Source organism: Lissotriton vulgaris, chromosome 6 (assembly GCF_964263255.1).
Source record: "Lissotriton vulgaris chromosome 6, aLisVul1.2, whole genome shotgun sequence".
In the NCBI taxonomy this organism is placed as follows: domain Eukaryota; kingdom Metazoa; phylum Chordata; class Amphibia; order Caudata; family Salamandridae; genus Lissotriton; species Lissotriton vulgaris.
Window position 1 is genome coordinate 6433074 of NC_141694.1, and position 12113 is coordinate 6445186.

At 45.8% G+C, this 12113-nt stretch overlaps 1 protein-coding gene across 1 annotated transcript in view; it reads left to right on the forward strand.

Annotated features, from left to right (window-relative positions):
• Positions 1-12113, forward strand: part of LOC147706673 (extracellular calcium-sensing receptor-like) — a 230129-nt gene that overhangs the window by 53378 nt on the left and 164638 nt on the right. The window lies entirely within an intron of this gene.

Below are 12113 nucleotides of genomic sequence, written 5' to 3' on the forward strand. Positions count from 1 at the left end.
CACTAAAAACACACAGGCCAGATTTATCCCAGTGATGCGTTGCCCTTCTGTCATGCATGGTAACGCAAGGGCAGCGCAACGCTTAATTCATATTTACTAAGCAACGCACAGCCATGCGGCGTGGTCCTGCGGTGCTTGGTAAATCTGGAGTAGCTCAAGGCATCGCATTTCGATGCCCCAGGGATTCTGGCGCATCCAGAGATTTACCATGAGTGGTTGACCTGGGAATGCGTCAACATCCTACTCCTTCCTAGGAGAGGTGTTGAATATATTTACATTCTGCAGCACAGGTCGAAAGAGGAAAAAGATACAGAGGATTTTATTTTTGTCCTGTAAGGTGCACAAAAAGAATCCTGCCTTTAACACAGGCCCTCTTGTTAAACGCTGCAAGGGGCCCTGTCTTGGCACAAGGCAGCACATTCTGCACAAGCGCTAGGAAAGGACAGGAATGTGCCATAAAATGGTAAATATGGTGCATCCCTGTCCTCTCCCGTTCACGCAGCAGAGCAAGGTGTCTTGTTGTGTTGAGTGAAAGTTTGATAAATCGAGGCCACTGTGTATAAACTTGGAGAGTGGATAGGGAGAGTCAGGCGCGCAGAAAAGAGGGCCGTGTGCCAGAGAGAAAGGCGTATGCTTCACCAATCAAGTCGGACTGTGATTTTGAACAACATCCGCTGTATGGTGACTGAGTCTACGCACACAATCAGCCCGATACCTGGGTAGCTCACAGAGTGTCATCGGCACCCCTAAACATGATGGAATCTGCATCCTCAGAATAGGGGGGAGGATGTAGCCTAACAGCTAGGGCAGTCAACCTCAAATCTGGGGTACCAGGTTCGAGAGTCGGCAACGACGCTCAACATCCTGTGATTCTGGGAAAATCACTTAATCTCCCCGTTCCTAACAAAAATGAATGTGTTTTTGTGTAACGCAACTGGTGCTCATGTAAAGTGCTCTGATACCCAATACCTTCGGGACAAGTTTGCGCTATATAAAACTTTGAGAAGAAAAAAAATGACCACTCTAATTCAACCAAGGAAACAGTGGAAACAGATCTTCCCTTTCGTTGTTACCTCAGGGAGGCCCAAAGGAGACACAAGAAATACACAAATTGGCATTTCAAACATTTATTGAAGCAATTGGAATATTGTGTAAAAGACATGAGCTGCACTTAACAGTATACGGAAGCACAGCATTGTTACAAGCATCACAAGAATGTCAAAAAAGATGAATAATTCATCCATTATGATGTTGCAGTGATTATATGAATATATATTGGGGTGATGCTCTTACCTACTCTCTAGAGAGCACAGGCTAAATGTGGTCCGCCAGATTGGAAAGCTAGACTCCCCATTTACCAGTTTGCATGATGTATCTGGAAGTAGGGCTGGTGTGGAAAGGCCTCCTTCCGTTTCCGGACAGTGGTGAGAGTCAGCAAAGCTGGAAAAGAGCCACTGGCAAACGTCCAGGATGATCCATGGGAGTGTTACTCTGCGGAAGCAAAGTTTAGGAGCAGGTTTTATACTCAAAACCCGTTCTATTTGCATTGTGCCTGATTTTGTGCTGCGTATGGCATATTTTAACTTTCCGACTCAACCCTGTCTCGAAAGGGCAACAAAATGTAGGGCAATGTGGGCAATATACTTTTACTATAGAACAAAATGTACAGTGTTGTGATAAAATGCTTACAAGAGATGCAAGCAAAAACTGCAATAATTATGGCTCTAATCAGTAAGGCTGAGCCCATAAATAGCAAAACAACCAGAGATGCCAGTACTGATCACTATTCAAATGACTTTGACAGACACAAAAACTACTAGTCAGTCTGTGTCCAGATTATCCAATAATCTTTATTTAATTGAAAAACACAATCAATTTTTTAATAAACTTTTTTACAAGGGAGACGATGCCAGTTTTAACAAGAAATGTTAAAGAAGTGTTAGAAAAATATAGACACCACAACTAATATTGAAACATAATTGATATATGTACAAGAAAAAAGATCTGGAAGATCACAACCCAATGCATTCAATCAAAACCTTCATCTTTCATGCCGCATTTCCTCAATCAAACTACTCAACATTAGCACACATACTCATGACCCCATAGGACAAAAGAAGAATTTTTAGAAATGTAAACGGACTAGGGGGCCTAAAACCAAACAATGCAAAAGTTCATTATAAAGACTTGGCTGTAAACGGAATCTTAGATAGCAATAATAAATTCAAGAGACAATTTAGACAACTCACAACCAGCCCTATCTGTCTAAGCAGAGCATTTGTTTGATAAACAACATAAACCAAAGGGTCTACGCCTTTCGAACCCCTTTTATTCTTGGGGTTCTCCTCAGGATCACAGACAACTATTTTGTAGATCCACTAATGATCAATAAAGTTATTGTTCAACCAAAGGGGCGTAGTGGAGTCGATTTTTAGAAAGATGGCATCATGTGAGAGTCGGATTAGCTGACTTATGAATTGGTTGCACTTTCTGAAGTCCAGGTTTTTTTCTGGCGAGATGTACCCCCTCCAATTGGATTAGTTTATCTCTGGCGGGATGGACCCCATCCAGTTGAATTAGTTTATCTCTGGCGGGATGTACCCCCTCCAGTTGGATTCGTTTATCTCCTCCGAGATGTACCCCCTCCAGTTGGATTGGTTTATCTCTGTCCAGATGTACCCTCTCCAGTTGGATTAGTTTATCTCTGGCGGGATGTACCCCCTCCAGTTGGATTAGTGTATCTCTGGCGGGATGTACCCCCTCCAGTTGGATTAGTTTATCTCTGTCCGGATGTACCCTCTCCAGTTGGATTAGTTTATCTCTGGTGGGATGTACCCCCTCCAGTTAAATTAGTTTATCTCTGGCGGGATGTACCCCCTCCAGTTAAATTAGTTTATCTCTGGCAGGATGTACCCCCTCCAGTTGGATTAGTTTATCTCTGGCGGGATGTACCCCCTCCAGTTGGATTAGTTTATCTCTGTCCGAATGTACCCTCTCCAGTTGGATTAGTTTATCTCTGTCCGGATGTACCCCCTCCAGTTGGATTAGTTTATCTCTGGTGGGATGTACCCCCTCCAGTTGGATTAGTTTATCTCTGTCCGGATGAACCCCCTCCAGTTGGATTAGTTTATCTCTGGCTGGATGTACCCCCTCTAGTTGGATTAGTTTATCTCTGGCTGGATGTACCCCCTCCAGTTGGATTAGTTTATCTCTGGCAGGATGTACCCCCTCCAGTTGGATTAGTTTATCTCTATCCGGATGTACCCTCTCCAGTTGGATTAGTTTATCTCTGTCCGGATGTACCCTCTCCAGTTGGATTAGTTTATCTCTGTCCGGATGTACCCTCTCCAGTTGGATTAGTTTATCTCTGTCCGGATGTACCCTCTCTAGTTGGATTAGTTTATCTCTGGCAGGATGTACCCTCTCCAGTTGGATTAGTTTATCTCTGTCCGGATGTACCCCCTCCAGTTGGATTAGTTTATCTCTGGTGGGATGTACCCCCTCCAGTTGGATTAGTTTATCTCTGTCCGGATGAACCCCCTCCAGTTGGATTAGTTTATCTCTGGCTGGATGTACCCCCTCTAGTTGGATTAGTTTATCTCTGGCTGGATGTACCCCCTCCAGTTGGATTAGTTTATCTCTGGCAGGATGTACCCCCTCCAGTTGGATTAGTTTATCTCTATCCGGATGTACCCTCTCCAGTTGGATTAGTTTATCTCTGTCCGGATGTACCCTCTCCAGTTGGATTAGTTTATCTCTGTCCGGATGTACCCTCTCCAGTTGGATTAGTTTATCTCTGTCCGGATGTACCCTCTCTAGTTGGATTAGTTTATCTCTGGCAGGATGTACCCTCTCCAGTTGGATTAGTTTATCTCTGGCGGGATGTACCCCCTCCAGTTGAATTCGTTTATCTCTGTCCGGATGTACCCCCTCCAGTTGGATTAGTTTATCTCTGTCTGGATGTACCCTCTCCAGTTGGATTAGTTTATCTCTGTCCGGTTGTACACTCTCCAGTTGGATTAGTTTATCTCTGCCGGATGTACCCTCTCCAGTTGGATTAGTTTATCTCTGTCCGGATGTACCCTCTCCAGTTGGATTAGTTTATCTCTGTCCGGATGTACCCTCTCCAGTTGGATTAGTTTATCTCTGGCGGGATGTACCCCCTCCAATTGGATTCGTTTATCTCTGTCCGGATGTACGCCCTCCAGTTGGATTAGTTTATCTCTGTCCGGATGTACCCTCTCCAGTTGGATTAGTTTATCTCTGGTGCGATGTACCCCCTCCAGTTGGATTAGTTTATCTCTGGCGGGATGTACCCCCTCCAGTTGGATTAGTTTATCTCTGGCAGGATGTAACCCCTCCAGTTGGATTAGTTTATCTCTGTCCGGATGTACCCCCTCCAGTTGGATTAGTTTATCTCTGTCTGGATGTACCCTCTCCAGTTGGATTAGTTTATCTCTGTCCGGATGTACCCTCTCCAGTTGGATTAGTTTATCTCTGTCCGGATGTACCCTCTCCAGTTGGATTAGTTTATCTCTGGCGGGATGTACCCTCTCCAGTTGGATTAGTTTATCTCTGTCCGGATGTACCCTCTCCAGTTGGATTAGTTTATCTCTGTCCGGATGTACCCTCTCCAGTTGGATTAGTTTATCTCTGGCAGGATGTACCCCCTCCAGTTGGATTAGTTTATCTCTGGCGGGATGTACCCCCTCCAGTTGGATTAGTTTATCTCTGTCCGGATGTACCCCCTCCAGTTGGATTCGTTTATCTCCTCCGAGATGTACCCTCTCCAGTTGGATTAGTTTATCTCTGTCTGGATGTACCCTCTCTAGTTGGATTAGTTTATCTCTGTCCGGATGTACTCCTTCTCGTTGGATTGGTTTATCTCTGGCGGGATGTACCCCCTTCTGTTGGATTAGTTTATCTCTGTCCGGATGTACCCCCTCCAGTTGGATTAGTTTATCTCTGTCCGCATGTACCCCCTCCAGTTGGATTAGTTTATCTCTGCCGGGATGTACCCCCTCCAGTTGGATTAGTTTATCTCTGCCGAGATGTACCCCCTCCAGTTGGATTAGTTTATCTCTGGCGGGATGTACCCCCTCCAGTTGGATTAGTTTATCTCTGCCGAGATGTACCCCCTCCAGTTGGATTAGTTTATCTCTGGCGGGATGTACCCCCTCCAGTTGGATTTGCTTATCTGGTGTTTGCAAAGATTGTGCAAGTTTAAAGCAGTTTGTGTTGTATACTGGCGGCCACCAGCAGTATCTGTAATGGATAGTCTAAGACGTCCATCATTTGGGGTGTCCCTTGACCCTGTGCTTGGTCTCAATGGTTTTGGGCAACTTTCTAGACAGGCTCAGTTTGCGTTCTCTACTTTTAATGTCTTCATTTCTCCTTCCAGTTTTGCTTCTTTCCTTTCTTGGGTCTTCATCTCAGTTGCCTTGTTGGGGGGCATTACTCCTTCCTGTGGGGCTGTTTGCTGCCCCCTGCTGGTGGAGTGTCTGGAGCACGGCCCTCCTATCTCATTGGGTTTGAAAATATTGATTCTAAGATACAGGGGAGAGCGGTTCAGCCTACTTTAAAAGTACGCGAGGACGAAATCTTAACTGGTCAACGGAGTGAAGCTTGGGGGCCAGGCTAGTAATTCTTTGTAATTTATTATTAATATATTTTATAATCCTGACTGGATCCCTGCCCTGTTGTTATCTGAAACAACACCAGTGGCAGGTTCTTAAGAGCTTCTTTGAATAGAATTGGTTCTCAGCTGCTGGTTCAGCTCGGCGGTATGGTAGGACAGCCTTGTGCTTAGGTTGGTATTTGTGGCAAGATGGCGGCGGCGTGTGCTCTCGGTGATAGCTTAGCTATGGAATGCGCGTATACAAATCATCACCTTGGCACAAGAATAAGCTGTATTATTAGAGATTTTAAAACAAGTTTGCAAGAGGGTGGTTTCCTATAGAAGAGTTTGCGCCATTTATCTTCGGATGGATTTACGAAAGTCTCCTTTGTAGATTTTTTAGGCTAGTGGTAGCTGAACAGCAAAAACAAACAAAAAAAAGCAACTTAATAGTGATGGGTGGAAAGGCTTGATTTAATCTCAACCACTGACAATTTCTTGGACCGCATCCCAGTCCCTTGTTTTCCCAATAAAACTCTGCTGTACCGTAGGAATTCATCTGCACCTCACCGTTGAGGGTCAACAAGGCAGAAACTGTTCCGGGGGGCTGAGATGAATTCACCCACCCCAGTCTTCACTTCCTGTTGTCCAGGAGAGTGTCCCTAGGGATGTGGGGTGTTTGAGGTCTGCACGGATATGAATCCAAAGCCTGCTGGGCCAGAGGAGTCAAACTCAACCTCTCTAATGAGACCTCACAACGGGTGGGGTCTGGGCGTGTGTCTGTCCCTGTGTAGTGGGGGCGTGGCTGGGGAGTCCGGGTCAGACTGGCTCTTTAGGACTGATTTGCATACGGTTGATCTCTCTTTGTAGAGACAGAGATGAGCTAAAAACGCTTGGCTGGAATGCAGCCCAGAGCGGTGGCCATTGGCTGAGATTCCATTCCATCATCACTCTGTGTGCGGTCCAGTACACCAGAGACAGCATCCTTCGTAGCAAAGTGCTGCAGACAGCCACATGGCGTGGAGGTGCCCCATAACATTACCCTACAGTACCAGGGCTGCAATATTATCCTAGAATGTCACTTTTCACTGCTAGCGCTGTCTGCCACAACCAGCAGGGTTGCCCTCTGCAACCACCTGTGCCACCCACTGCAACCACTGATACTGCCCAGGCCACTTCATGTGCTGTCCCCCTGCAGCCACCGGTGCCACCCATGCAGAGCGGCTTCCCTTAGAATGCGTTCGAAATCCAAACCAGCACAAAGCCCACACAACCCCTTCACACTTTGTGGGAGAGTAGAGGAAGGAATTTGGCAAAGGAGAAAATATCTTCCTGTCGAGTAATTAAAACAATACATTTGTATTAAATGCCCAAAATATTGCATGCATAATAATTATGCACAAATAAATACTTAATTTATTTAGTACAAGCTTACTGCTGAGATGTGTTCAAATAGATTGTTTTATTTTTGTATAAAGATATATATATATAATTTTTCGTGAAGATTCATCAAAAGGCGTCAAAGTTATTAGAAACCTGGATATCTCAGGGGCATATCTGCTTCTGCAGATATGTGCTCACATAAAATATAATACACCCTGCCGTACGGCTCAAAGGCTTGCTGTAGGGGTGACTTACATATATTAGATACAGTGACTTTGGCATGACACACGGGAGTGTCATGCTATGTTTTCACTCATTGGTTTGCACCATGTGATGTCACGCAGCCTGCAATGGCAGTCTGTTTGGAGTTTGAATGTGGGACCCTTGGGTGGCATACGATGTGCTGCAGCCATTGGGGACCCTCTTTGGTACCACTGCCCTAGGTATCTGGGGGAACATTTATTAGGGACTTACAGGGGTGCTAAAGTCCTTGTCCAATAGTAAAACAATAGACGTCACCTTGTTTTAGGGAAAAGGTCTGGTTAGCAGGTCTCAATGCACTGTCAGAGTCGAAAATCAGCATCCAGTAGCTAAAAAAGGGGGCACAAACTAGGGGGACAATTGCAACAAAAGCCCAGTTTCCTCCTGTGGCAATGTGTAAATTAATATTCTACATATGTAATAAGATTTATGGTTATGGTTTAATTATTTTTTGATCATTTGAGTGCGGGTTTCATTGGTGCTGTAAACATTATTGTGGGCTTTGACCTGTGTGGGAGTATATAGTGGCTGATCTTCCAGACTTGTTGTGAGAAGACGGGTCAGTATATGGTGCTCACTTATGTAAGTGTAGCACCCTGCACTAACCCGCACGACCCTTATGGTGATTTTAGGGGTTTAGATAACCATAGAAAGCTCTCTTAGTGGTAGCTGTGGAGAGCAGCCTTCAGGCTTAGTTAGAATGTAAAGCAGCTCGGTTCATCAGTGTCTAATCCTTAGTATAGGCTAAATGAAAAAGAACCACATAGTGTACTTATAAAAATAGATATTTATCACTCACTAACTCTTTACGGTATCTCATACCCAGAGATATTCACAATGCACACAATACTTTGAACGTAGCACCGCAGTTAGCACCAATACACAGTTGTCCCTAGAGAGTAGACAGACAATATATCAAAGTAATGTGAAGTGAACCACAACCTAACGCAAGACTAGACCCAGGAGACGTAAAAGAGTTGGGTACCCAAGGAACCACCCAAGGTGAGGGTCGAGGAACCCCCATTGGTCGGGTGTGAAGGAATACCCAACCATATACTCAATACTGATCAACGGGTACATCACAGTTGCAGGCTTACCACAGAAGGATGACAGTGTCTGTTGGAACTCAGAGGTGAGTTTGAGTCGAAGAGTGCCTGAAAGCAGAAGGAACAGAGTCTATGCCACACCGGGACGTCCAGGAGGCACGGAGGATGAAGGCCACTCGAGTCGAATAAAACAAGTTAAGTGAAGAGGCTTCAAGCTTGGGTACACTGAAGCGGTAGCTCTGCCTGAGCCACCGAGACCATAAGGACAACAGAATCAGTCCATCCACCCAACTGCGTCGGCACGGGTCAGTTATAGCGGTGACAGACTCGTCGACAGAATCTCTCGATACGTACAACTCTGTTGGCATGAGTCAGTCCGGGTAACCGCTGCGGTCTCGGGTGATTGAAGCAATGCAGCAACACTGTGCACAGAGGTTTGGTTCCAGGGCATTCTACAAAGGATGCTGGCCTCAACTCGACGAGAGGATAACTCAGGCTGTGTTGCACAGCCCTTGGGACCCCAGGTTCGGCAAACTAGTCAGTCTTGTTGCGGTGCTTGCTGATGCAAGGGAGGGACTCTTTCACTTCAAAGGAGATTCCTTTGGATGTCTTTAGTTGGCCACAGGCCCAGGACGGAACCTGTATGGAGCATGGACACTGATGTTGCACCGAGCTTGCAGGACGATGAGGTGAGGAGACAACCAAGTCTTCTCCTTTGCAGTCTTGGTCAGGGAGCAAAAGGACGATGCATCCTTTTCGACATGGTCAGCAGAACTTGGCTAAGATGTCCAGACGGTCAAAGAACAAGTGAAGTTGGATCTGAATCGAATCCCACGATGAATCCAGGGACCCACCCAGAGGTAAGCCCTTAACCTCTTCTATGCTCATGACGAGCTCAGCTCGTCATGAGGCACAGCGCAGCTGCACTCATGACGAGCTGAGCTCGTCACGGCCGTTGGAACACTCGCACGCGGGGATAATTACCCCGCTGTGCTGAACGTTCGAAAAACGGGTGTGGTTGTGACTAGCTCTGCTCGTCACAAGCACAGCAGCGCCGCATGCAACCCCCCTCCCCCCGCACAGGGGGGGAAAACACCCCGCAGCGAAGGGGTTAAGAACCCTAAGGTGAGGGTTGTGACAATTCAGGGGTCCCTCTCAGAGGAGTGGTTGGACAGTGGGGAGGATACTCCCATGTCCTTTGTCCAGCTACGAGCCAGAGTGGGAGCCAATGGCTCCCCGATCTGGTATGAACTGGAGTATGCAAGGAGGGCACCAAATGTGCCCTTCCAGCAGACTATGTGGTGCTGGCAAGCCCTCCCGCCCCGCCCAATACACTAAGTCTTGTCTTGGAGGTGGTCACACTTTCCTGCGACAAGAAACCTATTGTCCTACCTTCCCCAGCTAGGGAAGGACCCAGCAGCAGGAGGGCAGAATCGTGCCTGTGGACGGCAGCAGCCTTAGGTTGCTGACAGGCTCGGTTAGATCGGTCCCGGGAGCAGGGAAGGCCTCCCGGAGGGGCCCTACCGTGGATGGAATCATGCATCCATCACCAGTTACGGTGTTGGGGTCTGATTCCAACATGTTTGATACCAAACATGCCCAGGTTCGTTCCAGTCAGTTTAGAGATGGCCATTGCGTAATGACCCAATGCTCCTCTATATATATATATGGCTGATGTACTTACAACCCTGGAGAATGGACACTGTAGGCTGTAGGGGCACCCTCTCACTTAGAACCAAGCACCCTGCCTTCAGGACTGGAAGGCCTGCGAGAGGGGTGACTTATGGGTCTCAAGTGTAGTGAAGGAGAGATATAAGGAACTTATATCTCTTGTGAGTGGTGCATGCACCAACTCACACAGGCTGCAATGGCAGGCCTGTAATGGTAGTTTGGAGGGTCCCCCCTGGGTTGCATAATACATGCTACAGGCAATAGGGGACCTCTGGGGTACCCATGCCCTAAGTAATATAGTACCATATACTAGGGACTTACCAGGGGGCCCCAGTAGCCAAATAGGAATGTACCAAGGTACTAACCATAACCATTTTAGGAGGAAGCACAGTGGCTGGGGTCCTGGTTAGCAGGATCCCAGTCAGACTAGTCAGAAAACAGTTGAACACCAGCAAACATTTGGGGGTAATCATGAAAGCAGATCCTACTTTCCTACACTTGTGCACCAACCTGTATTCTGTATTAAATTTTGAATTCACTAGTGTGTTTAGTGTGACCATGATTGCCTCAGCTATCTTTGAAAATCAATAGTTTGAGCTAAGTATATCTTGTGCCCCGCTATGCACGGAGTGTGACCTCACTTATTAGCATAAGGTTGCTGTCTGAGCTTGCTATGAGCAGTAGGTTATCTATATGTTTAGCGGGGTATGTTTGGTAGTCATTTCTAGTTTCATCTTAGTATAGTAAATGGTTTGTTTGAGTTTGGTGTCAGTGATAGGCTACCCCTGTATTCAGTGGGTTATGCATCATAGATTATCCCCAGTTTGAACATGGTATTGGTAGTTGTTACTTGTTGTTAGAGTTTGATACTAGTTGTAGGTTACCTCTGGTTGTGCATGATAGGTTAGCTGTTGTACTATTTGAGTTCAGTGGTGGTTGTGATACTGACATGCGTACGTGTTCTAATGCCCTTGATCTTGTTGTGCATCGATTTAGATTCCGTATGAATTTTCCCGATTCATACCCTTATTTAGGTACAATTCACATTGCCCTTATTTAGGCATAGAAATCCAGCCCTTATTTAGGCATTGTTCATGCTAACCAAACGCAGTCATGGGTACATACATCCGTTCATTAACGTCACAACGAGTTCTTGGAAAACCAGATTCTTAAGCCTTTAAGACTTCCCCTTGCTTGGATATTGATTTCTCCAAGAACTCATTTAATATGCATGAACATCTATTCCTTAGGGGTTCATTCAGGACGTTCATATGCCCGACTTTTACGTCAATACTGGCATTCCTAAACACCTTCAAGGTATAAATATACCTTCACTTGCTATGACAAGGCACGGTGTGGTTCGGCTACCTACTTGCACGACGGGGCTCGCCACAGCAAGTCCCGAAGGAAGTCAAGTCCCCTACTGAAGCACTGACCAGATGCTGTCATCCTCCTTGCTGAGAATCCAGCTCCAGTTTTTCTGACTCCCCTTGCGGGGTGTTAGAGATCGTGTCCCGGGAGAAAGATACCAACCTCTCTCATTCTAAGGTATGGAGCTGATTAGAACCTAGGGAAACTTTTGGCAACTCTTGGCATAACTAAACCAGACACAAACAGCACCTACTTCTTCCCTCGTAGTAGACTTAGGTTAGGTACACTGGGGTAGGATTATTTTAGAAGCACCAGTTGAGTATTTTAGCCTGTGTTATTTATGTATGTATTTTAATGAATATATGTCATAGCTACAAGACATGCTATTACAGTATTATTTAATCTTACTGCTAAAGCTGTACATTTTATACCTCGCATTCTGTCTTATGATTGTAGCAGTTCATATCTCTTGCATGAGAAATAAGACTAAAATAAAAAGGGTTTCTTGAACAAACGCCCGTCTATCTATTTCTGTGTGACCCTGCAGAAAAGAAGCATGCACGATTGACTGAGTGAAACGTCATCTATCCTTTCCACAACTCTAAGATTATTCCGACTCTAAGGGAAACAAAGTTGTCATGTTTATGCGGTTGTCAGAAACGAATCCCTTCTTGTTCATTCGAGAAAGTTTCTAGTGACCTCTGAGTTAACTGGCACACTCACAAGTAATTAAGTTTAATGTACTTGTTAGAGACATACTGACC